This window comes from Salvelinus alpinus, chromosome 28, assembly GCF_045679555.1.
Source record: "Salvelinus alpinus chromosome 28, SLU_Salpinus.1, whole genome shotgun sequence".
Lineage (NCBI taxonomy): Eukaryota > Metazoa > Chordata > Actinopteri > Salmoniformes > Salmonidae > Salvelinus > Salvelinus alpinus.
Genome location: NC_092113.1, coordinates 9,284,777 through 9,308,893, shown reverse-complemented (window position 1 = coordinate 9,308,893; position 24,117 = coordinate 9,284,777). Strand labels below are relative to the sequence as shown.

Genomic DNA, 24,117 nt, shown 5'->3' with positions numbered 1-24,117 from the left:
AATAAGAATATAGAGAAGAGGTAAGAAAGTATAGACAAAATAAATAACTAAAGGTAAAAGTAAGACGTTAGATAGAGATCTTAATGGAACGGGCAGTGGACCTGTGTGGCTCAGTTGGTAGAGCATGGTGCTTACAAACGCCTGGGTTGAGGGTTCAATTCCCACGGGGGGACCAGGATGAATATGTATGAACTTTCCAATTTGTAAGTCGCTCTGGATAAGAGAGTCTGCTAAATGACTTAAATGTAATGTAAATGTAATCATAAAATTGATTAGAGCTATAAGAATAGAATAAACCAAACGGATAAAATGAATTAATGATGATATCCGTAAAGGGAAAAACACAGTGATATTTGAAGTACTGTACTAGAATAAGACATTAAGTCTTCTGTAGTATTCAGAAATAATGTCTGTACTATAAAGAGTAGGCTTTGATAAGAGAAATTAAGTGATGTGACAAATGAATTATTAATTGGAAAGGAGATTAGCTCTACCTCGGAAAAATAATAAATAAAAGGTGTATGGGAGTATTTAGGAAAAATAAATAAATAAATAGTGGCATGAAAACAAAAGGATTGTTTCACCATAGCATTGAGGGATTTTTTAAAAGAAAGCCATGGATTCACTAAAAGACGCGCACATTAGTTCTACCGACTTCGGATTGAATATGAAAAAACTGGATAAATGGGGGACGCCATTACCTGGTAACATTCTATCATCAGCAAATACATTACTATAAAAGACAAATGTGGTTCCACTCGTCCTCGCAGACGTGCGGGTGATTAGTGGAACTATTGACAATATCTAAAAACAAATAAGAAAATAGCTCCCTGTTTTGAATATGGATATAGCGGGTTATGGGGAAAATTAGTGTAAGGTGACACTAGAACTTAGTGTGGTAGCAGGAAATGCCGATATACGAGAGTTTATTTCCTTGTCAAATTAACAAACAACTAATCGGTTTGAGGTTAGTGTGAATGGAATTTTTACTTGGCGGTGTATTGTCTCTGAGCGAACAATGAGTGGTTCATGGAGATTACAGTTTATATGTGGTCAAGAAGAAGTATTTGATCACGTTTGACTCGACATATAGTAGAGTACAGATGGAATTTTAATTGTTAGACATTCTATACTGTCATTCTCTGAAAACTGTTAAGACGTTTATGGAATAAAAACTATTTGCTGATTCAAAGGTAACATTGTGAATATTAATGATATGTATACTTTCTTTTCCAGGAACAAAAAAGGGTTTAGTCTTCTCTGGTCAAAATAGCATTGGAGACTGCATTACTGTGGAAAGCAGTTAGTTAAAGTCAGCCGCTTTAAAAATAAAAATATCTGGATAAGGCTAAAAAATGGAGTTCTGGATAAGTGAGTCCAGTTCCTTTGTGTTATTGGCTTATGGTTTACTAGTAAGTGCACCATGTACTGGGAATGAATATACATTAGTAGATTTATTGGAAGGGTTTTTTCCAATTCAGTTTCAAATTGGGTATGCAAAAGGTAGGGAAATGTTTTCTGAAAAATGTATTTGAATTGTTTCTAAAGAAAGGGGATTGGAAACATTTTAATGGTGTCAAAATGCCCTGATTCCTAAGAATTTCCTGTGAAAGACTGATCACCTTTTACTAGAAATTGTTGAAACAGGTGGGATTTACTTATAAAATGTTTAAAAGACACCAGGCTCTATTCAAACTGTATAATTACTTTGAAAATCTATTATGTCCCTGGGAAAATTATGAAGAGTTGTACCCTTAAATTGAATAAGTTATTCGAATAGGTTTATTTTAATTTTTATTTTGATATAACATGGGTTCATGGGTAAAACTATCAGTTCCTTGGGGTTATGGTCTTTGGATAAATACACAAATGTGTTTTGTTCATTCTGCATATAGAAAGTGATGAAAGTTACTCCAAAGGGTTTTGTTGATAAATACCTCATCTGTAATTCGTCTGAGAAATCACCGGTAGAATAAGGGAGTTATCATAGAAGGTGACGTCAGAATGCTTTAAGGCATGGGAGAGAATATCACTACAAGTGGGTGTGGAGCTCAAACCCACCCTAACCGGCTGAATAGTGAGGGACAACTGTGTCTGATGACCTGTGAACTGTATCTAAAAAAGACATGCTGAAATGACATTATATTTGTTGGGAGAATAATGACTTAAAGGAATTGGGGTACTGACCTTTTTATTATCAGGCCACTCATGAGAGAAACTGAGACAAAAGGGCTATTGGGAAAATAGATAGTACTGGTATTTAAAGTGTTTAGTATAAATGTTAATTATTAAAGGGATGATGTGTATTGAATAGATGAGGTCATATTTGAGTTAAAGGTAACACTAAGGACTGTTATCCTGAATATTGGATTGGGAAAAGTATTTCAAAAAGAACTGTTTAGTTATTTGGATATAGAACTGTTTAACGTTAATAGGCCTAGGGAAGCTCTGGAAACTAATCCTGAGACAAGGTGGTTGACAAAACTTACAGAATTTTAGATTAAAGGTTTTTTGTTTCTTTCATTTTATAATGTCATTGGAATTGGAATGATAAAATGTAATGTTTAATTGAATAAAAAGGTAGTCTGTTGTGCGAAGATACCCATGAATGAAGAAGAAAGAGACCAACAATAACTTGGGCATAGAATGACACGGATGGATGTTTTCTCCAGGTTTCATTTCTTTACAAATAGTGATAATATTGCACATGTGCAATAATTATTATAATTTTATTTTTATTTATTTTTTTTATTATTATTTTTTTTCTCTTTTTCTCGTTTGGTCAATTTATTTTTGTTTTGAGGAACATAAGGTTGTGTATATGTTCCTGAGGAGGGACTGATATAAATGATATATAAATTGACTTAAGGATGTTTTAAGTATGTATCAAACAATGGCAGTTATGGGTTAGGGGACTTATAAATGAAGGTAATGGTAGTAAAGGGGTGTTATTTCTAGAAATATGTATAAAAATAGAGATAATTCACAGAAAAGGAAAGACAGCTGGCTGTGTAAAATATAGGGACAATTCTAAAAGTAAATAGAACAATTCACATATCTAAAGATATGGTAAAAAGAATAAGTGGTGGCATTTTGAACATTAGAGCAAAAGTTTAAGAAACTTATGACATAGTTTTGTTAGGATTGGATATTCTTCCAACTGGAAGACGCTTGACTGATTACATGTTATTTTACAGCAGTTGCCGTAGGGACCATCATTTAACTATCATTATGAATATTTCTGTGGCAGGAGGCCAGGTATTGAGGCAGAATGTTTACATAGGGCTGTTATTAAAAATTAAGATTTAGTGATCTTGCTATAAGAAGAAAGTCTGTTGTCAGGAAATAACCCATGTATTAGTGTGTATGTCCTCAGGAAAAAACAGCCAGAAATGGAAGGGCTTGGGCTGCATTCTGGAGACTGAGTGTACATCAAGATACACCAGGCTGGTGGTATACTTCTTACAACACTGCAGTGGTAAAGTTCTTTATGTCTCTCTTTGGTGGGTACATAAGTCTCACGAGAAGTAAGGTCCAGCTGAATAATGGGTGAGCTTGAAAACACCATGACAGAGGATGTGGAATCAGAGAGAGAAAGAGAGAGAGATTAGATTCCACTTTAGACATACTGGGTTGAGTTTGGAGGTTACTTGTTTCATTTTTTAATACATCATGTGAAAAAGAATAGATTATAGGATATTATACTCTAAACAAACATGTTAAAGGGATTGATATGAAAGCATAAACAGTGTTGAATTAATTCAAGAAGAGATAATGTTAATTGTAGGTTATGCACATGATTATCAGTTAAAATGGAGCAGATGGGAAACTAAGTAAAAATTGACATGATTTGGGAACACCTCTCAGAACCTGGGGCCGAAAGGGGAAGACTGGGTGGAAGCATGAGGAAGCTTTTTAGGGCTTTTATTTTTGTGGAGTCCAGCAGAAAAGTATCCTGGAGGCATAGAGACAGGTAAAGAGAGAGTGGGAATTGTCATGGTCTCAGATTTCAGTTTGCATGAATATATTGCATGAATATATTTATGCATAACACATAACATTGTCAATGCTGTTATGTTTTGTCTGTTGTTTTCCAAGTCTTATGTCTAGGAAAACAGAAGGAGAGGGGTTCGCCAGCTTCAGCTGGAATGTCAGTTTATTGTGTGATGAGTGATGGAAGTAAGAGGATGTATGGTGCAATCATAGAACAGAGGCCATAAGTCTCTAAGTATGAATGCCTTACAGAAAGTAGGCAGAAACCTGAACCAGGATGAGAGGTTCTGCGTCTGATGATCCAAGGGGACCAGAAGGACCTCTCCCAGTGATACCAGGAGATCTAGTCCACGTTCGAGTGTTCCGGAGGAAGTGGGATCAACCGAGGAGAGAAGGACCCTATGAGGTGGCCAAAGCAACAAGAACGGCCGTCCAAGTGAAAAGAAGCCAGACGTGGTACCATCTGAACCACTGCAGCTGAGTCCCAACAGAGAGAAGGATACAACCACATAGAGATGAGGACACTGAGGATGCTGATTCACCAGGAGGGAGCCTGGAGGGAGCAGGAGCAGCGGAAACGATTGAGACGCCAGGGAGGAGCCAAGAAAACAGCAAATCAAGTGAAAGCCAAAATACGACAAGTGCACCGACTAATGCACCCAGAAGAGGAGGAGAGGCCTCACATGGCACAGAATGAGAACATCTTTTCCCTAAAAATTGAAACCTTCCAGATGGAAGTTAAGTCCGGCCTGAGGAGGGAGCCTCAGGTGAAGAAAGAGGAGGAAAAGTCCTGCAAGCTGAAGAAAATGGGGATTTCCCCACAATTGACTTTTAAACTTTTGAATGGTCTCCTTTACAGACAATTGATGTTAGAACAACAAAAGAATAATGACATTGACATAACAGAAGCAACAGTGAATGCTAGTATAGAAACAACAGACTAATGCACAATCAAGATGTATGGTGGGAGCAGGAAGAGAAGAATGGAATCAGCCGAACAATCCAAAAAGACTGACAAGGTTAGAATCTATGTTCCACCTCAATGTATAACAGAAGCAGGAGAACTGAAGTCTATCTCAATCATAAGGATCAAACCCTTATCGGAGATTGCACTCAGTGGATGGACACATCACCAAACAAAGGGAGAAGTCGTTTGGGACCCGAAAGGATGTGACCTGACATGAATCAAAGAAAAAGACGAGTAGGTGCTCATCATGAACAAGATTGAACCAGTGGAAGGTGAAGACCTACCCCTGCACCTGAACAGGAAGAACCTGTGACAACAACAAGGGTGGCGGCTGCTGTGACGACCACAGTAGCTACCACTAGATGACATCGACTGCCCTTACCAAGCAGACCACCGTGCCAACAAAGCAATCTGAGACATCAGTCAGGAGAGTTTTTACTGATATTTGAAACTTTCTGATAAACTCTAATGATCTACCTCAAGATAAGAACATTGAAAAAGCAACAGAATTAGATATATCTCATGCTTCATCAAATATGTAATATTTTATCCTTATATTTTTTATACCAAATTTGATCTATTACTCTTATGACAATTGGAGATGTTTGGTCTAGTTAGTTTTTGTTTTTTTATGTTTCTGATTAGATCTTTTACTCCTATTTCACATTGGAGATGTTTGGTCTAGTTGGTTTATATGCTTCACTTTGTTTTTATTTTTTGTATTTTCTTGTTTATCATAGGTATTTTCTTTTACTATCCCAAAGTCTTATTTGTATCATTTATGTGGCTAAATAGCCCCAGAGGGGGGATTGTAGTAGTAACATAAGGCAACTGGATGCTAATGGTAGAAGAGACATATAGTCTGACAATTCCAATAAGACACATACCAGAGAAATATGCCTAGGACAATTAGACACATGGTCTGCTGACCTGACACTAATGAAAGGGAGAGAACACATGGTCTGCTGACCTGACACTAATGATAAAGAGATTCATAGTCAGCTGCTTCTAAACAGAGGTTTATAAGACAGAATCTGCTGATTCCAATAAAGGCAAACAAAACAAAGAGTACATTGACACATTATGCTGACACACTAAAGATAGAGGGATCCATAGTCAGCTGCTTCTAAAAAGAAGGCCTATAGGGCTGAATCTGCTGATTCCAATAAAGGCAAACAAAACAAAGAGTACATTGACACATTATGCTGACACACTAGGATGGAGGGTCCGGCCACCATTGTAGTCTAGCTGAGAGCAGATGTGGGCGTTATTGGGCGTGAACAAGCGGGAAGCTTGAACTAGAGGATAGTGGTGGCGAATGACTTGAGAAGGGAGACTTCATTTGCATAAGGGATGGACATAGTGCTATGTGTGTATAAATATAGGAGCTAAGGCTCTGGGAAAGGGGGGGTTCCGCGGTGTGTGTTCCACGGTGTGTGTGCCGCGGGGTGTGTTCCGCGGACATTCCAGATTGTGATACAATTTGTATTAAAAATCTTATTTGAGTTCACAAAGTTCTTGTAAGAGTTATATTTGAAGTGATTTTCTACGACAACACCAATCGCAATCTCAGCGAGAATCATACACAGAGATAAAGGAGGCAATTTCAGCTGCTTCTCTTAAATACTGCTTAAATCTAGCATTGGCTGTGTTTCAGTAAAGACACATTCGGAGAATTGTGTTGAAGGTTTTTACTTTGACTTTTCCTTTTTAAAGGTCGCACCCGAAGCGAGAATCATACCACTAAAACAACGAGCCACTTTTAACCGTATAGAATGCATTACTGATAAAAGACAATGGGTAACAATAAACATTTATTTACAGATGAGAAGACTTTATTTACGTTTCCAACCTTCGTAAGAGCGGGTTCATCCAAGATTTGTATCAGAAACCAATCGCACTCTTAAGCGAGAACCATACACAGAGTAAAGAAGAACATTTCAGCTGCTTCTCTTAAATCTAGCATTGACTGTGTATGTTTCAGTGAAGACATATTCTGAGAATTGTGGAATAGGTTTTCACTTAGACTGGTCCTTTTTAAAGGGCTCGTCCGGGATTTGAACCCGGGACCTCTCGCACCCGAAGCAAGAATCATACCCCTAGACCAACGAGCCACTTTCTTATTTATTTTTGATGAAGAAGACATTATTTACGTTTCCGACCTTCGTAATAGCGGGTTCATCCAAGATTTGTATCAGACACCAATCGCACTCTTAAGCGTGAACCATACACAGAGTAAAGAAGAACATTTGAGCTGCTTCTCTTAAATACAGGTTAAATCTAGCATTGACTGTGTATGTTTCAATGAAGACATATTCTGAGAATTGTGGAATATGTTTTCACTTAGACTGGTCCTTTTTAAAGGGCTCGTCCGGGATTTGAACCCGGGACCTCTCACACCCGAAGCGAGAATCATACCCCTAGACCAACGAGCCACTTTCTTGTGTATTTATGATGAAGAAGACATTATTTACATTCCTGACCTTTGTAAAAGTGGGCTCATCCAAGATTTGTAGCAGACACCAATCGCAATCTAAGCGAGAATCATACACAGAGATAAAGGAGGCAATTTCAGCTGCTTCTCTTAAATACTGCTTAAATCTAGCATTGGCTGGGTTTCAGTAAAGACACATTCGGAGAATTGTGTTGAAGGTTTTTACTTTGACGTTTCCTTTTTAAAGGTCGCACCCGAAGCGAGAATAATACCCCTAAAACAACGAGCTACTTTTAAGCGTATAGAATGCATTACTGATTAAAGACAATCGGTAACAGGCAAACTGTCTCCACAATAAACTTTTATTTACGGATGAGAAGACTTTATTTACGTTTCCGACCTTCGTAATAGTGGGTTCATCCAAGATTTGTATCAGAAACCAATCGCACTCTTAAGCGAGAATCATACACAGAGTAAAAGAAGAACATTTCAGAAGCTTCTCTTAAATACAGGTTAAATCTAGCATTGACTGTGTATGTTTCAGTGAAGACACATTCTGAGAATTGGTTTTCACTTAGACTGGTCCTTTTTAAAGGGCTCGTCCGGGATTTGAACCCGGGACCTCTCGCACCCGAAGCAAGAATCATACCCCTAGACCAACGGGCCACTTTCTTATTTATTTTTGATGAAGAAGACATTATTTACGTTTCCGACCTTTGTAATAGCGGGTTCTCTCTGCTTCTCTTAAATCTAGCATTGACTGTGTATGTTTCAGTGAAGACATATTCTGAGAATTGTGGAATAGGTTTTCACTTAGACTAGTCATTTTTAAAGGGCTCGTCCGGGATTTGAACCCGGGACCTCTCGCACCCAAAGCGAGAATCATACCCCTAGACCAACGAGCCACTTTCTTTTGTATTTTTGATGAAGAAGACATTATTTACGTTCCTGACCTTTGTAAAAGTGGGCTCATCCAAGATTTGTAGCAGACACCATTCGCAATCTAAGCGAGAATCATACACAGAGATAAAGGAGGCAATTTCAGATGCTTCTCTTAAATACAGCTTACATCTAGCATTGGCTGTTTTTCAGTAAAGACACATTCGGAGAATTGTGTTGAAGGTTTTTACTTTGACTTTTCCTTTTTAAAGGACGCACCCGAAGCGAGAATCATACCCCTAAAACAACGAGCCACTTTGAAGCGTATAGAATGCATTACTGATAAAAGACAATGGGTAACAGGCAATCTGTCTCTACAAGAAACTTTTATTTTCGGATGAGAAGACTTTATTTACGTTTCCGACATTCGTAATAGCGGGTTCATCCAAGATTTGTATCAGACACCAATCGCACTCTTTAGCGAGAACCATACACAGAGTAAAGAAGAACATTTCAGCTGCTTCTCTTAAATACAGGTTAAATCTAGCATTGTCTGTGTATGTTTCAGTGAAGACATATTCTGAGAATTGTGGAATAGGTTTTCACTTCGACTGGTCATTTTTAAAGGGCTCGTCCGGGATTTGAACCCGGGACCTCTCGCACCCGAAGCGAGAATCATACCCCTAGACCAACGAGCCACTTACTTTTGTATTTTTGATGAAGAAGACATTATTTACGTTCCTGACCTTTGTAAAAGTGGGCTCATCCAAGATTTGTAGCAGACACCAATCGCAATCTAAGCGAGAATCATACACAGAGATAAAGGAGGCAATTTCAGCTGCTTCTCTTAAATACTGCTTAAATCTAGCATTGGCTGGGTTTCAGTAAAGACACATTCGGAGAATTGTGTTGAAGGTTTTTACTTTGACTTTTCCTTTTTAAAGGTCGCACCCGAAGCGAGAATCATACCCCTAAAACAACGAGCCACTTTGAAGCGTATAGAATGCATTACTGATAAAAGACGATGGGTAACAGGCAATCTGTCTCTACAAGAAACTTTTATTTACGGATGAGAAGACTTTATTTACGTTTCCGACTTTCGTAATAGCGGGTTCATCCAAGATTTGTATCAGACACCAATCGCACTCTTATGCGAGAATCATACACAGAGTAAAGAAGAACATTTCAGCTGCTTCTCTTAAATACAGGTTAAATCTAGCATTGACTGTGTATGTTTCAGTGAAGACACATTCTGAGAATTGTGGAATAGGTTTTCACTCAGACTGGTCCTTTTTAAAGGGCTCGTCCGGGATTTGACCCCGGGACCTCTCGCACCCGAAGCGAGAATCATACCCCTAGACCAACGAGCCACTTTCTTGTGTATTTTTGATGAAGAAGACATTATTTACGTTCCTGACCTTTGTAAAAGTGGGCTCATCCAAGATTTGTAGCAGACACCAATCGCAATCTAAGCGAGAATCATACACAGAGATAAAGGAGGCAATTTCAGCTGCTTCTCTTAAATACTGCTTAAATCTAGCATTGGCTGGGTTTCAGTAAAGACACATTCGGAGAATTGTGTTGAAGGTTTTTACTTTGACTTTTCCTTTTTAAAGGTCGCACCCGAAGCAAGAATAATACCCCTAAAACAACGAGCTACTTTTAAGCGTATAGAATGCATTACTGATTAAAGACAATCGGTAACAGGCAATCTGTCTCTACAAGAAACTTTTATTTACGGATGAGAAGACTTTATTTACGTTTCCGACGTTCGTAATAGCGGGTTCATCCAAGATTTCTATCAGAAACCAATCGCACTCTTAAGCGAGAACCATACACAGAGTAAAGAAGAACATTTCAGCTGCTTCTCTTAAATACAGGTTAAATCTAGCATTGACTGTGTATGTTTCAGTGAAGACACATTCTGAGAATTGGTTTTCACTTAGACTGGTCCTTTTTAAAGGGCTCGTCCGGGATTTGAACCCGGGACCTCTCGCACCCGAAGCAAGAATCATACCCCTAGACCAACGAGCCACTTTTTTATTTATTTTTGATGAAGAAGACATTATTTACGTTTCCGACCTTCGTAATAGCGGGTTCATCCAAGATTTGTATCAGACACCAATCGCACTCTTAAGCGTGAACCATACACAGAGTAAAGAAGAACATTTCAGCTGCTTCTCTTAAATACAGGTTAAATCTAGCATTGACTGTGTATGTTTCAGTGAAGACATATTCTGAGAATTGTGGAATATGTTTTCACTTAGACTGGTCCTTTTTAAAGGGCTCGTCCGGGATTTGAACCCGGGACCTCTCGCACCCGAAGCGAGAATCATACCCCTAGACCAACGAGCCACTTTCTTGTGTATTTATGATGAAGAAGACATTATTTACATTCCTGACCTTTGTAAAAGTGGGCTCATCCAAGATTTGTAGCAGACACCAATCGCAATCTAAGCGAGAATCATACACAGAGATAAAGGAGGCAATTTCAGCTGCTTCTCTTAAATACTGCTTAAATCTAGCATTGGCTGGGTTTCAGTAAAGACACATTCGGAGAATTGTGTTGAAGGTTTTTACTTTGACGTTTCCTTTTTAAAGGTCGCACCCGAAGCGAGAATAATACCCCTAAAACAACGAGCTACTTTTAAGCGTATAGAATGCATTACTGATTAAAGACAATCGGTAACAGGCAATCTGTCTCCACAATAAACTTTTATTTACGGATGAGAAGACTTTATTTACGTTTCCGACCTTCGTAATAGTGGGTTCATCCAAGATTTGTATCAGAAACCAATCGCACTCTTAAGCGAGAATCATACACAGAGTAAAAGAAGAACATTTCAGAAGCTTCTCTTAAATACAGGTTAAATCTAGCATTGACTGTGTAAGTTTCAGTGAAGACACATTCTGAGAATTGGTTTTCACTTAGACTGGTCCTTTTTAAAGGGCTCGTCCGGGATTTGAACCCGGGACCTCTCGCACCCGAAGCAAGAATCATACCCCTAGACCAACGAGCCACTTTCTTATTTATTTTTGATGAAGAAGACATTATTTACGTTTCCGACCTTCGTAATAGCGGGTTCATCCAAGATTTGTATCAGACACCAATCTCACTCTTAAGCGTGAACCATACACAGAGTAAAGAAGAACATTTCAGCTGCTTCTCTTAAATACAGCTTACATCTAGCATTGACTGTGTATGTTTCAGTGAAGACATATTCTGAGAATTGTGGAAAAGGTTTTCCCTCGGACTGGTCCTTTTTAAAGGGCTCGTCCGGGATTTGAACCCGGGACCTCTCACACCCGAAGCGAGAATCATACCCCTAGACCAACGAGCCACTTTCTTGTGTATTTTTGATGAAGAAGACATTTTTTACGTTCCTGACCTTTGTAAAAGTGGGCTCATCCAAGATTTGTAGCAGACACCAATCGCAATCTAAGCGAGAATCATACACAGAGATAAAGGAGGCAATTTCAGCTGCTTCTCTTAAATACTGCTTAAATCTAGCATTGGCTGTGTTTCAGTAAAGACACATTCGGAGAATTGTGTTGAAGGTTTTTACTTTGACTTTTCCTTTTTAAAGGTCGAACCCGAAGCGAGAATCATACCACTAAAACAACGAGCCACTTTTAACCGTATAGAATGCATTACTGATAAAAGACAATCGGTAACAGGCAATCTGTCTCCACAATAAACTTTTATTTACAGATGAGAAGACTTTATTTACGTTTCCGACCTTCGTAATAGCGGGTTCATCCAAGATTTGTATCAGAAACCAATCGCACTCTTAAGCGAGAACCATACACAGAGTAAAGAAGAACATTTCAGCTGCTTCTCTTAAATACAGGTTAAATCTAGCATTGACTGTGTATGTTTCAGTGAAGACACATTCTGAGAATTGGTTTTCACTTAGACTGGTCCTTTTTAAAGGGCTCGTCCGGGATTTGAACCCAGGACCTCTCGCACCCGAAGCAAGAATCATACCCCTAGACCAACGAGCCACTTTCTTATTTATTTTTGATGAAGAAGACATTATTTACGTTTCCGACCTTCGTAATAGCGGGTTCATCCAAGATTTGTATCAGACACCAATCGCACTCTTAAGCGTGAACCATACACAGAGTAAAGAAGAACATTTCAGCTGCTTCTCTTAAATACAGGTTAAATCTAGCATTGACTGTGTATGTTTCAGTGAAGACATATTCTGAGAATTGTGGAATATGTTTTCACTTAGACTGGTCCTTTTTAAAGGGCTCGTCCGGGATTTGAACCCGGGACCTCTCGCACCCGAAGCGAGAATCATACCCCTAGACCAACGAGCCACTTTCTTGTGTATTTATGATGAAGAAGACATTATTTACATTCCTGACCTTTGTAAAAGTGGGCTCATCCAAGATTTGTAGCAGACACCAATCGCAATCTAAGCGAGAATCATACACAGAGATAAAGGAGGCAATTTCAGCTGCTTCTCTTAAATACTGCTTAAATCTAGCATTGGCTGGGTTTCAGTAAAGACACATTCGGAGAATTGTGTTGAAGGTTTTTACTTTGACTTTTCCTTTTTAAAGGTCGCACCCGAAGCGAGAATCATACCCCTAAAACAACGAGCCACTTTTAACCGTATAGAATGCATTACTGATTAAAGACAATCGGTAACAGGCAATCTGTCTCCACAATAAACTTTTATTTACGGATGAGAAGACTTTATTTACGTTTCCGACCTTCGTAATAGTGGGTTCATCCAAGATTTGTATCAGAAACCAATCGCACTCTTAAGCGAGAATCATACACAGAGTAAAAGAAGAACATTTCAGAAGCTTCTCTTAAATACAGGTTAAATCTAGCATTGACTGTGTAAGTTTCAGTGAAGACACATTCTGAGAATTGGTTTTCACTTAGACTGGTCCTTTTTAAAGGGCTCGTCCGGGATTTGAACCCGGGACCTCTCGCACCCGAAGCAAGAATCATACCCCTAGACCAACGAGCCACTTTCTTATTTATTTTTGATGAAGAAGACATTATTTACGTTTCCGACCTTCGTAATAGCGGGTTCATCCAAGATTTGTATCAGACACCAATCTCACTCTTAAGCGTGAACCATACACAGAGTAAAGAAGAACATTTCAGCTGCTTCTCTTAAATACAGCTTACATCTAGCATTGACTGTGTATGTTTCAGTGAAGACATATTCTGAGAATTGTGGAAAAGGTTTTCCCTCGGACTGGTCCTTTTTAAAGGGCTCGTCCGAAATTTGAACCCGGGACCTCTCACACCCGAAGCGAGAATCATACCCCTAGACCAACGAGCCACTTTCTTGTGTATTTTTGATGAAGAAGACATTTTTTACGTTCCTGACCTTTGTAAAAGTGGGCTCATCCAAGATTTGTAGCAGACACCAATCGCAATCTAAGCGAGAATCATACACAGAGATAAAGGAGGCAATTTCAGCTGCTTCTCTTAAATACTGCTTAAATCTAGCATTGGCTGTGTTTCAGTAAAGACACATTCGGAGAATTGTGTTGAAGGTTTTTACTTTGACTTTTCCTTTTTAAAGGTCGAACCCGAAGCGAGAATCATACCACTAAAACAACGAGCCACTTTTAACCGTATAGAATGCATTACTGATAAAAGACAATCGGTAACAGGCAATCTGTCTCCACAATAAACTTTTATTTACAGATGAGAAGACTTTATTTACGTTTCCGACCTTCGTAATAGCGGGTTCATCCAAGATTTGTATCAGAAACCAATCGCACTCTTAAGCGAGAACCATACACAGAGTAAAGAAGAACATTTCAGCTGCTTCTCTTAAATACAGGTTAAATCTAGCATTGACTGTGTATGTTTCAGTGAAGACACATTCTGAGAATTGGTTTTCACTTAGACTGGTCCTTTTTAAAGGGCTCGTCCGGGATTTGAACCCAGGACCTCTCGCACCCGAAGCAAGAATCATACCCCTAGACCAACGAGCCACTTTCTTATTTATTTTTGATGAAGAAGACATTATTTACGTTTCCGACCTTCGTAATAGCGGGTTCATCCAAGATTTGTATCAGACACCAATCGCACTCTTAAGCGTGAACCATACACAGAGTAAAGAAGAACATTTCAGCTGCTTCTCTTAAATACAGGTTAAATCTAGCATTGACTGTGTATGTTTCAGTGAAGACATATTCTGAGAATTGTGGAATATGTTTTCACTTAGACTGGTCCTTTTTAAAGGGCTCGTCCGGGATTTGAACCCGGGACCTCTCGCACCCGAAGCGAGAATCATACCCCTAGACCAACGAGCCACTTTCTTGTGTATTTATGATGAAGAAGACATTATTTACATTCCTGACCTTTGTAAAAGTGGGCTCATCCAAGATTTGTAGCAGACACCAATCGCAATCTAAGCGAGAATCATACACAGAGATAAAGGAGGCAATTTCAGCTGCTTCTCTTAAATACTGCTTAAATCTAGCATTGGCTGGGTTTCAGTAAAGACACATTCGGAGAATTGTGTTGAAGGTTTTTACTTTGACGTTTCCTTTTTAAAGGTCGCACCCGAAGCGAGAATAATACCCCTAAAACAACGAGCTACTTTTAAGCGTATAGAATGCATTACTGATTAAAGACAATCGGTAACAGGCAATCTGTCTCCACAATAAACTTTTATTTACGGATGAGAAGACTTTATTTACGTTTCCGACCTTCGTAATAGTGGGTTCATCCAATATTTGTATCAGAAACCAATCGCACTCTTAAGCGAGAATCATACACAGAGTAAAAGAAGAACATTTCAGAAGCTTCTCTTAAATACAGGTTAAATCTAGCATTGACTGTGTAAGTTTCAGTGAAGACACATTCTGAGAATTGGTTTTCACTTAGACTGGTCCTTTTTAAAGGGCTCGTCCGGGATTTGAACCCGGGACCTCTCGCACCCGAAGCAAGAATCATACCCCTAGACCAACGAGCCACTTTCTTATTTATTTTTGATGAAGAAGACATTATTTACGTTTCCGACCTTCGTAATAGCGGGTTCATCCAAGATTTGTATCAGACACCAATCTCACTCTTAAGCGTGAACCATACACAGAGTAAAGAAGAACATTTCAGCTGCTTCTCTTAAATACAGCTTACATCTAGCATTGACTGTGTATGTTTCAGTGAAGACATATTCTGAGAATTGTGGAAAAGGTTTTCCCTCGGACTGGTCCTTTTTAAAGGGCTCGTCCGGGATTTGAACCCGGGACCTCTCACACCCGAAGCGAGAATCATACCCCTAGACCAACGAGCCACTTTATTGTGTATTTATGATGAAGAAGACATTTTTTACGTTCCTGACCTTTGTAAAAGTGGGCTCATCCAAGATTTGTAGCAGACACCAATCGCAATCTAAGCGAGAATCATACACAGAGATAAAGGAGGCAATTTCAGCTGCTTCTCTTAAATACTGCTTAAATCTAGCATTGGCTGGGTTTCAGTAAAGACACATTCGGAGAATTGTGTTGAAGGTTTTTACTTTGACGTTTCCTTTTTAAAGGTCGCACCCGAAGCGAGAATAATACCCCTAAAACAACGAGCTACTTTTAAGCGTATAGAATGCATTACTGATTAAAGACAATCGGTAACAGGCAATCTGTCTCCACAATAAACTTTTATTTACGGATGAGAAGACTTTATTTACGTTTCCGACCTTCGTAATAGTGGGTTCATCCAAGATTTGTATCAGAAACCAATCGCACTCTTAAGCGAGAATCATACACAGAGTAAAAGAAGAACATTTCAGAAGCTTCTCTTAAATACAGGTTAAATCTAGCATTGACTGTGTAAGTTTCAGTGAAGACACATTCTGAGAATTGGTTTTCACTTAGACTGGTCCTTTTTAAAGGGCTCGTCCGGGATTTGAACCCGGGACCTCTCGCACCCGAAGCAAGAATCATACCCCTAGACCAACGAGCCACTTTCTTATTAATTTTTGATGAAGAAGACATTATTTACGTTTCCGACCTTCGTAATAGCGGGTTCATCCAAGATTTGTATCAGACACCAATCTCACTCTTAAGCGTGAACCATACACAGAGTAAAGAAGAACATTTCAGCTGCTTCTCTTAAATACAGCTTACATCTAGCATTGACTGTGTATGTTTCAGTGAAGACATATTCTGAGAATTGTGGAAAAGGTTTTCCCTCGGACTGGTCCTTTTTAAAGGGCTCGTCCGGGATTTGAACCCGGGACCTCTCACACCCGAAGCGAGAATCTTACCCCTAGACCAACGAGCCACTTTCTTGTGTATTTTTGATGAAGAAGACATTTTTTACGTTCCTGACCTTTGTAAAAGTGGGCTCATCCAAGATTTGTAGCAGACACCAATCGCAATCTAAGCGAGAATCATACACAGAGATAAAGGAGGCAATTTCATCTGCTTCTCTTAAATACTGCTTAAATCTAGCATTGGCTGTGTTTCAGTAAAGACACATTCGGAGAATTGTGTTGAAGGTTTTTACTTTGACTTTTCCTTTTTAAAGGTCGAACCCGAAGCGAGAATCATACCACTAAAACAACGAGCCACTTTTAACCGTATAGAATGCATTACTGATAAAAGACAATCGGTAACAGGCAATCTGTCTCCACAATAAACTTTTATTTACAGATGAGAAGACTTTATTTACATTTCCGACCTTCGTAATAGCGGGTTCATCCAAGATTTGTATCAGAAACCAATCGCACTCTTAAGCGAGAACCATACACAGAGTAAAGAAGAACATTTCAGCTGCATCTCTTAAATACAGGTTAAATCTAGCATTGACTGTGTATGTTTCAGTGAAGACACATTCTGAGAATTGGTTTTCACTTAGAACTGTCCTTTTTAAAGGGCTCGTCCGGGATTTGAACCCGGGACCTCTCGCACCCGAAGCAAGAATCATACCCCTAGACCAACGAGCCACTTTCTTGTGTATTTATGATGAAGAAGACATTATTTACATTCCTGACCTTTGTAAAAGTGGGCTCATCCAAGATTTGTAGCAGACACCAATCGCAATCTAAGCGAGAATCATACACAGAGATAAAGGAGGCAATTTCAGCTGCTTCTCTTAAATACTGCTTAAATCTAGCATTGGCTGTGTTTCAGTAAAGACACATTCGGAGAATTGTGTTGAAGGTTTTTACTTTGACTTTTCCTTTTTAAAGGTCGCACCCGAAGCGAGAATCATACCCCTAAAACAACGAGCCACTTTTAACCGTATAGAATGCCTTACTGATTAAAGACAATGGGTAACAGGCAATCTGTCTCCACAAGAAACTTTTATTTACAGATGAGAAGACTTTATTTACGTTTCCGACCTTCGTAATAGCGGGTTCATCCAAGATTTGTATCAGAAACCAATCGCACTCTTAAGCGAGAACCATACACAGAGTAAAGAAGAACATTTCAGCTGCTTCTCTTAAATACAGCTTACATCTAGCATTGACTGTGTATGTTTCAGTGAAGACACATTCTGAGAATTGGTTTTCACTTAGACTGGTCCTTTTTAAAGGGCTCGTCCAGGATTTGAACCCGGGACCTCTCGCACCCGAAGCAAGAATCATACCCCTAGACCAACGAGCCACTTTCTTATTTAATTTTGATGAAGAAGACATTATTTACGTTTCCGACCTTCGTAATAGCGGGTTCATCCAAGATTTGTATCAGACACCAATCGCACTCTTAATCGTGAACCATACACAGAGTAAAGAAGAACATTTCAGCTGCTTCTCTTAAATACAGCTTACATCTAGCATTGACTGTGTGTGTTTCAGTGAAGACATATTCTGAGAATTGTGGAAAAGGTTTTCCCTCAGACTGGTCCTTTTTAAAGGGCTCGTCCGGGATTTGAACCCGGGACCTCTCACACCCGAAGCGAGAATCATACCCCTAGACCAACGAGCCACTTTCTTGTGTATTTTTGATGAAGAAGACATTTTTTACGTTCCTGACCTTTGTAAAAGTGGGCTCATCCAAGATTTGTAGCAGACACCAATCGCAATCTAAGCGAGAATCATACACAGAGATAAAGGAGGCAATTTCAGCTGCTTCTCTTAAATACTGCTTAAATCTAGCATTGGCTGTGTTTCAGTAAAGACACATTCGGAGAATTGTGTTGAAGGTTTTTACTTTGACTTTTCCTTTTTAAAGGTCGAACCCGAAGCGAGAATCATACCACTAAAACAACGAGCCACTTTTAACCGTATAGAATGCATTACTGATAAAAGACAATCGGTAACAGGCAATCTGTCTCCACAATAAACTTTTATTTACAGATGAGAAGACTTTATTTACGTTTCCGACCTTCGTAATAGCGGGTTCATCCAAGATTTGTATCAGAAACCAATCGCACTCTTAAGCGAGAACCATATACAGAGTAAAGAAGAACATTTCAGCTGCATCTCTTAAATACAGGTTAAATCTAGCATTGACTGTGTATGTTTCAGTGAAGACACATTCTGAGAATTGGTTTTCACTTAGAACTGTCCTTTTTAAAGGGCTCGTCCGGGATTTGAACCCGGGACCTCTCGCACCCGAAGCAAGAATCATACCCCTAGACCAACGAGCCACTTTCTTATTTATTTTTGATGAAGAAGACATTATTTACGTTTCCGACCTTCGTAATAGCGGGTTCATCTAAGATTTGTATCAGACACCAATGGCACTCTTAAGCGTGAACCATACACAGAGTAAAGAAGAACATTTCAGCTGCTTCTCTTAAATACAGGTTAAAACTAGCATTGACTGTGTATGTTTCAGTGAAGACATATTCTGAGAATTGTGGAATATGTTTTCACTTAGACTGGTCCTTTTTAAAGGGCTCGTCCGGGATTTGAACCCGGGACCTCTCGCACCCGAAGCGAGAATCATACCCCTAGACCAACGAGCCACTTTCTTGTGTATTTATGATGAAGAAGACATTATTTACATTCCTGACCTTTGTAAAAGTGGGCTCATCCAAGATTTGTAGCAGACACCAATCGCAATCTAAGCGAGAATCATACACAGAGATAAAGGAGGCAATTTCAGCTGCTTCTCTTAAATACTGCTTAAATCTAGCATTGGCTGGGTTTCAGTAAAGACACATTCGGAGAATTGTGTTGAAGGTTTTTACTTTGACTTTTCCTTTTTAAAGGTCGCACCCGAAGCGAGAATCATACCACTAAAACAACGAGCCACTTTTAACCGTATAGAATGCATTACTGATAAAAGACAATCGGTAACAGGCAATCTGTCTCCACAATAAACGTTTATTTACAGATGAGAAGACTTTATTTAGGTTTCCGACGTTCGTAAAGCGGGTTCATCCAAGATTTGTATCAGAAACCAATCGCACTCTTAAGCGAGAACCATACACAGAGTAAAGAAGAACATTTCAGCTGCTTCTCTTAAATACAGGTTAAATCTAGCATTGACTGTGTATGTTTCAGTGAAGACACATTCTGAGAATTGGTTTTCACTTAGACCTGTCCTTTTTAAAGGGCTCGTCCGGGATTTGAACCCGGGACCTCTCGCACCCGAAGCAAGAATCATACCCCTAGACCAACGAGCCACTTTCTTATTTATTTTTGATGAAGAAGACATTATTTACGTTTCCGACCTTCGTAATAGCGGGTTAATCCAAGATTTGTATCAGACACCAATGGCACTCTTAAGCGTGAACCATACACAGAGTAAAGAAGAACATTTCAGCTGCTTCTCTTAAATACAGGTTAAAACTAGCATTGACTGTGTATGTTTCACTGAAGACATATTCTGAGAATTGTGGAATATGTTTTCACTTAGACTGGTCCTTTTTAAAGGGCTCGTCCGGGATTTGAACCCGGGACCTTTCGCACCCGAAGCGAGAATCATACCCCTAGACCAACGAGCCACTATCTTGTGTACTTATGATGAAGAAGACATTATTTACATTCCTGACCTTTGTAAAAGTGGGCTCATCCAAGATTTGTAGCAGACACCAATCGCAATCTAAGCGAGAATCATACACAGAGATAAAGGAGGCAATTTCAGCTGCTTCTCTTAAATACTGCTTAAATCTAGCATTGGCTGGGTTTCAGTAAAGACACATTCGGAGAATTGTGTTGAAGGTTTTTACTTTGACGTTTCCTTTTTAAAGGTCGCACCCGAAGCGAGAATCATACCCCTAAAACAACGAGCCACTTTTAACCGTATAGAATGCCTTACTGATTAAAGACAATGGGTAACAGGCAATCTGTCTCCACAAGAAACTTTTATTTACAGATGAGAAGACTTTATTTACGTTTCCGACCTTCGTAATAGCGGGTTCATCCAAGATTTGTATCAGAAACCAATCGCACTCTTAAGCGAGAACCATACACAGAGTAAAGAAGAACATTTCAGCTGCTTCTCTTAAATACAGCTTACATCTAGCATTGACTGTGTATGTTTCAGTGAAGACACATTCTGAGAATTGGTTTTCACTTAGACTGGTCCTTTTTAAAGGGCTCGTCCAGGATTTGAACCCGGGACCTCGCGCACCCGAAGCAAGAATCATACCCCTAGACCAACGAGCCACTTTCTTATTTAATTTTGATGAAGAAGACATTATTTACGTTTCCGACCTTCGTAATAGCGGGTTCATCCAAGATTTGTATCAGACACCAATCGCACTCTTAATCGTGAACCATACACAGAGTAAAGAAGAACATTTCAGCTGCTTCTCTTAAATACAGCTTACATCTAGCATTGACTGTGTGTGTTTCAGTGAAGACATATTCTGAGAATTGTGGAAAAGGTTTTCCCTCAGACTGGTCCTTTTTAAAGGGCTCGTCCGGGATTTGAACCCGGGACCTCTCACACCCGAAGCGAGAATCATACCCCTAGACCAACGAGCCACTTTCTTGTGTATTTTTGATGAAGAAGACATTTTTTACGTTCCTGACCTTTGTAAAAGTGGGCTCATCCAAGATTTGTAGCAGACACCAATCGCAATCTAAGCGAGAATCATACACAGAGATAAAGGAGGCAATTTCAGCTGCTTCTCTTAAATACTGCTTAAATCTAGCATTGGCTGTGTTTCAGTAAAGACACATTCGGAGAATTGTGTTGAAGGTTTTTACTTTGACTTTTCCTTTTTAAAGGTCGAACCCGAAGCGAGAATCATACCACTAAAACAACGAGCCACTTTTAACCGTATAGAATGCATTACTGATAAAAGACAATCGGTAACAGGCAATCTGTCTCCACAATAAACTTTTATTTACAGATGAGAAGACTTTATTTACGTTTCCGACCTTCGTAATAGCGGGTTCATCCAAGATTTGTATCAGAAACCAATCGCACTCTTAAGCGAGAACCATACACAGAGTAAAGAAGAACATTTCAGCTGCATCTCTTAAATACAGGTTAAATCTAGCATTGACTGTGTATGTTTCAGTGAAGACACATTCTGAGAATTGGTTTTCACTTAGAACTGTCCTTTTTAAAGGGCTCGTCCGGGATTTGAACCCGGGACCTCTCGCACCCGAAGCAAGAATCATACCCCTAGACCAACGAGCCACTTTCTTATTTATTTTTGATGAAGAAGACATTATTTACGTTTCCGACCTTCGTAATAGCGGGTTCATCCAAGATTTGTATCAGACACCAATGGCACTCTTAAGCGTGAACCATACACAGAGTAAAGAAGAACATTTCAGCTGCTTCTCTTAAATACAGGTTAAAACTAGCATTGACTGTGTATGTTTCAGTGAAGACATATTCTGAGAATTGTGGAATATGTTTTCACTTAGACTGGTCCTTTTTAAAGGGCTCGTCCGGGATTTGAACCCGGGACCTCTCGCACCCGAAGCGAGAATCATACCCCTAGACCAACGAGCCACTTTCTTGTGTATTTATGATGAAGAAGACATTATTTACATTCCTGACCTTTGTAAAAGTGGGCTCATCCAAGATTTGTAGCAGACACCAATCGCAATCTAAGCGAGAATCATACACAGAGATAAAGGAGGCAATTTCAGCTGCTTCTCTTAAATACTGCTTAAATCTAGCATTGGCTGGGTTTCAGTAAAGACACATTCGGAGAATTGTGTTGAAGGTTTTTACTTTGACTTTTCCTTTTTAAAGGTCGCACCCGAAGCGAGAATCATACCACTAAAACAACGAGCCACTTTTAACCGTATAGAATGCATTACTGATAAAAGACAATCGGTAACAGGCAATCTGTCTCCACAATAAACGTTTATTTACAGATGAGAAGACTTTATTTAGGTTTCCAACGTTCGTAAAGCGGGTTCATCCAAGATTTGTATCAGAAACCAATCGCACTCTTAAGCGAGAACCATACACAGAGTAAAGAAGAACATTTCAGCTGCTTCTCTTAAATACAGGTTAAATCTAGCATTGACTGTGTATGTTTCAGTGAAGACACATTCTGAGAATTGGTTTTCACTTAGACCTGTCCTTTTTAAAGGGCTCGTCCGGGATTTGAACCCGGGACCTCTCGCACCCGAAGCAAGAATCATACCCCTAGACCAACGAGCCACTTTCTTATTTATTTTTGATGAAGAAGACATTATTTACGTTTCCGACCTTCGTAATAGCGGGTTAATCCAAGATTTGTATCAGACACCAATGGCACTCTTAAGCGTGAACCATACACAGAGTAAAGAAGAACATTTCAGCTGCTTCTCTTAAATACAGGTTAAAACTAGCATTGACTGTGTATGTTTCACTGAAGACATATTCTGAGAATTGTGGAATATGTTTTCACTTAGACTGGTCCTTTTTAACGGGCTCGTCCGGGATTTGAACCCGGGACCTTTCGCACCCGAAGCGAGAATCATACCCCTAGACCAACGAGCCACTATCTTGTGTACTTATGATGAAGAAGACATTATTTACATTCCTGACCTTTGTAAAAGTGGGCTCATCCAAGATTTGTAGCAGACACCAATCGCAATCTAAGCGAGAATCATACACAGAGATAAAGGAGGCAATTTCAGCTGCTTCTCTTAAATACTGCTTAAATCTAGCATTGGCTGGGTTTCAGTAAAGACACATTCGGAGAATTGTGTTGAAGGTTTTTACTTTGACGTTTCCTTTTTAAAGGTCGCACCCGAAGCGAGAATCATACCCCTAAAACAACGAGCTACTTTTAAGCGTATAGAATGCATTACTGATTAAAGACAATCGGTAACAGGCAATCTGTCTCCACAATAAACTTTTATTTACGGATGAGAAGACTTTATTTACGTTTCCGACCTTCGTAATAGCGGGTTCATCCAAGATTTGTATCAGAAACCAATCGCACTCTTAAGCGAGAATCATACACAGAGTAAAAGAAGAACATTTCAGAAGCTTCTCTTAAATACAGGTTAAATCTAGCATTGACTGTGTATGTTTCAGTGAAGACACATTCTGAGAATTGGTTTTCACTTAGACTGGTCCTTTTTAAAGAGCTCGTCCGGGATTTGAACCCGGGACCTCTCGCACCCGAAGCAAGAATCATACCCCTAGACCAACGAGCCACTTTCTTATTTATTTTTGATGAAGAAGACATTATTTACGTTTCCGACCTTCGTAATAGCGGGTTCATCCAAGATTTGTATCAGACACCAATCGCACTCTTAAGCGTGAACCATACACAGAGTAAAGAAGAACATTTCAGCTGCTTCTCTTAAATACAGGTTAAATCTAGCATTGACTGTGTATGTTTCAGTGAAGACATATTCTGAGAATTGTGGAATATGTTTTCACTTAGACTGGTCCTTTTTAAAGGGCTCGTCCGGGATTTGAACCCGGGACCTCTCGCACCCGAAGCAAGAATCATACCCCTAGACCAACGAGCCACTTTCTTGTGTATTTA

At 39.4% G+C, this 24,117-nt stretch overlaps 33 non-coding genes across 33 annotated transcripts; all 33 read right to left on the bottom strand.

The window, feature by feature from the left end:
• Positions 1–7,002: 7,002 nt before the first annotated feature.
• trnap-cgg (transfer RNA proline (anticodon CGG)) lies at positions 7,003–7,074 on the bottom strand. The gene has a single exon. It is a non-coding gene; the product is annotated as a tRNA-Pro (tRNA).
• Positions 7,075–7,323: 249 nt separating this feature from the next.
• Positions 7,324–7,395, bottom strand: trnap-cgg (transfer RNA proline (anticodon CGG)). The gene has a single exon. It is a non-coding gene; the product is annotated as a tRNA-Pro (tRNA).
• Positions 7,396–7,988: 593 nt separating this feature from the next.
• Positions 7,989–8,060, bottom strand: trnap-cgg (transfer RNA proline (anticodon CGG)). The gene has a single exon. It is a non-coding gene; the product is annotated as a tRNA-Pro (tRNA).
• Positions 8,061–8,227: 167 nt separating this feature from the next.
• trnap-ugg (transfer RNA proline (anticodon UGG)) lies at positions 8,228–8,299 on the bottom strand. Its single transcript has one exon. It is a non-coding gene; the product is annotated as a tRNA-Pro (tRNA).
• Positions 8,300–8,899: 600 nt separating this feature from the next.
• On the bottom strand, positions 8,900–8,971 carry trnap-cgg (transfer RNA proline (anticodon CGG)). Its single transcript has one exon. It is a non-coding gene; the product is annotated as a tRNA-Pro (tRNA).
• Positions 8,972–9,571: 600 nt separating this feature from the next.
• On the bottom strand, positions 9,572–9,643 carry trnap-cgg (transfer RNA proline (anticodon CGG)). The gene has a single exon. It is a non-coding gene; the product is annotated as a tRNA-Pro (tRNA).
• Positions 9,644–10,235: 592 nt separating this feature from the next.
• Positions 10,236–10,307, bottom strand: trnap-cgg (transfer RNA proline (anticodon CGG)). Its single transcript has one exon. It is a non-coding gene; the product is annotated as a tRNA-Pro (tRNA).
• Positions 10,308–10,556: 249 nt separating this feature from the next.
• On the bottom strand, positions 10,557–10,628 carry trnap-cgg (transfer RNA proline (anticodon CGG)). The gene has a single exon. It is a non-coding gene; the product is annotated as a tRNA-Pro (tRNA).
• A 593-nt stretch (positions 10,629–11,221) lies between these two features.
• trnap-cgg (transfer RNA proline (anticodon CGG)) lies at positions 11,222–11,293 on the bottom strand. The gene has a single exon. It is a non-coding gene; the product is annotated as a tRNA-Pro (tRNA).
• A 249-nt stretch (positions 11,294–11,542) lies between these two features.
• Positions 11,543–11,614, bottom strand: trnap-cgg (transfer RNA proline (anticodon CGG)). The gene has a single exon. It is a non-coding gene; the product is annotated as a tRNA-Pro (tRNA).
• Positions 11,615–12,206: 592 nt separating this feature from the next.
• Positions 12,207–12,278, bottom strand: trnap-cgg (transfer RNA proline (anticodon CGG)). Its single transcript has one exon. It is a non-coding gene; the product is annotated as a tRNA-Pro (tRNA).
• A 249-nt stretch (positions 12,279–12,527) lies between these two features.
• On the bottom strand, positions 12,528–12,599 carry trnap-cgg (transfer RNA proline (anticodon CGG)). Its single transcript has one exon. It is a non-coding gene; the product is annotated as a tRNA-Pro (tRNA).
• Positions 12,600–13,192: 593 nt separating this feature from the next.
• trnap-cgg (transfer RNA proline (anticodon CGG)) lies at positions 13,193–13,264 on the bottom strand. The gene has a single exon. It is a non-coding gene; the product is annotated as a tRNA-Pro (tRNA).
• Positions 13,265–14,177: 913 nt separating this feature from the next.
• On the bottom strand, positions 14,178–14,249 carry trnap-cgg (transfer RNA proline (anticodon CGG)). Its single transcript has one exon. It is a non-coding gene; the product is annotated as a tRNA-Pro (tRNA).
• A 249-nt stretch (positions 14,250–14,498) lies between these two features.
• trnap-cgg (transfer RNA proline (anticodon CGG)) lies at positions 14,499–14,570 on the bottom strand. Its single transcript has one exon. It is a non-coding gene; the product is annotated as a tRNA-Pro (tRNA).
• Positions 14,571–15,163: 593 nt separating this feature from the next.
• On the bottom strand, positions 15,164–15,235 carry trnap-cgg (transfer RNA proline (anticodon CGG)). Its single transcript has one exon. It is a non-coding gene; the product is annotated as a tRNA-Pro (tRNA).
• Positions 15,236–15,484: 249 nt separating this feature from the next.
• On the bottom strand, positions 15,485–15,556 carry trnap-cgg (transfer RNA proline (anticodon CGG)). Its single transcript has one exon. It is a non-coding gene; the product is annotated as a tRNA-Pro (tRNA).
• Positions 15,557–16,149: 593 nt separating this feature from the next.
• Positions 16,150–16,221, bottom strand: trnap-cgg (transfer RNA proline (anticodon CGG)). Its single transcript has one exon. It is a non-coding gene; the product is annotated as a tRNA-Pro (tRNA).
• Positions 16,222–16,470: 249 nt separating this feature from the next.
• On the bottom strand, positions 16,471–16,542 carry trnap-cgg (transfer RNA proline (anticodon CGG)). Its single transcript has one exon. It is a non-coding gene; the product is annotated as a tRNA-Pro (tRNA).
• A 592-nt stretch (positions 16,543–17,134) lies between these two features.
• Positions 17,135–17,206, bottom strand: trnap-cgg (transfer RNA proline (anticodon CGG)). The gene has a single exon. It is a non-coding gene; the product is annotated as a tRNA-Pro (tRNA).
• Positions 17,207–17,798: 592 nt separating this feature from the next.
• On the bottom strand, positions 17,799–17,870 carry trnap-cgg (transfer RNA proline (anticodon CGG)). Its single transcript has one exon. It is a non-coding gene; the product is annotated as a tRNA-Pro (tRNA).
• A 249-nt stretch (positions 17,871–18,119) lies between these two features.
• On the bottom strand, positions 18,120–18,191 carry trnap-cgg (transfer RNA proline (anticodon CGG)). The gene has a single exon. It is a non-coding gene; the product is annotated as a tRNA-Pro (tRNA).
• Positions 18,192–18,783: 592 nt separating this feature from the next.
• trnap-cgg (transfer RNA proline (anticodon CGG)) lies at positions 18,784–18,855 on the bottom strand. The gene has a single exon. It is a non-coding gene; the product is annotated as a tRNA-Pro (tRNA).
• A 249-nt stretch (positions 18,856–19,104) lies between these two features.
• On the bottom strand, positions 19,105–19,176 carry trnap-cgg (transfer RNA proline (anticodon CGG)). Its single transcript has one exon. It is a non-coding gene; the product is annotated as a tRNA-Pro (tRNA).
• Positions 19,177–19,767: 591 nt separating this feature from the next.
• Positions 19,768–19,839, bottom strand: trnap-cgg (transfer RNA proline (anticodon CGG)). The gene has a single exon. It is a non-coding gene; the product is annotated as a tRNA-Pro (tRNA).
• Positions 19,840–20,088: 249 nt separating this feature from the next.
• On the bottom strand, positions 20,089–20,160 carry trnap-cgg (transfer RNA proline (anticodon CGG)). The gene has a single exon. It is a non-coding gene; the product is annotated as a tRNA-Pro (tRNA).
• Positions 20,161–21,073: 913 nt separating this feature from the next.
• On the bottom strand, positions 21,074–21,145 carry trnap-cgg (transfer RNA proline (anticodon CGG)). The gene has a single exon. It is a non-coding gene; the product is annotated as a tRNA-Pro (tRNA).
• A 592-nt stretch (positions 21,146–21,737) lies between these two features.
• Positions 21,738–21,809, bottom strand: trnap-cgg (transfer RNA proline (anticodon CGG)). Its single transcript has one exon. It is a non-coding gene; the product is annotated as a tRNA-Pro (tRNA).
• Positions 21,810–22,058: 249 nt separating this feature from the next.
• trnap-cgg (transfer RNA proline (anticodon CGG)) lies at positions 22,059–22,130 on the bottom strand. Its single transcript has one exon. It is a non-coding gene; the product is annotated as a tRNA-Pro (tRNA).
• Positions 22,131–22,721: 591 nt separating this feature from the next.
• Positions 22,722–22,793, bottom strand: trnap-cgg (transfer RNA proline (anticodon CGG)). The gene has a single exon. It is a non-coding gene; the product is annotated as a tRNA-Pro (tRNA).
• A 249-nt stretch (positions 22,794–23,042) lies between these two features.
• On the bottom strand, positions 23,043–23,114 carry trnap-cgg (transfer RNA proline (anticodon CGG)). Its single transcript has one exon. It is a non-coding gene; the product is annotated as a tRNA-Pro (tRNA).
• A 593-nt stretch (positions 23,115–23,707) lies between these two features.
• Positions 23,708–23,779, bottom strand: trnap-cgg (transfer RNA proline (anticodon CGG)). Its single transcript has one exon. It is a non-coding gene; the product is annotated as a tRNA-Pro (tRNA).
• Positions 23,780–24,028: 249 nt separating this feature from the next.
• On the bottom strand, positions 24,029–24,100 carry trnap-cgg (transfer RNA proline (anticodon CGG)). The gene has a single exon. It is a non-coding gene; the product is annotated as a tRNA-Pro (tRNA).
• Positions 24,101–24,117: the final 17 nt, after the last annotated feature.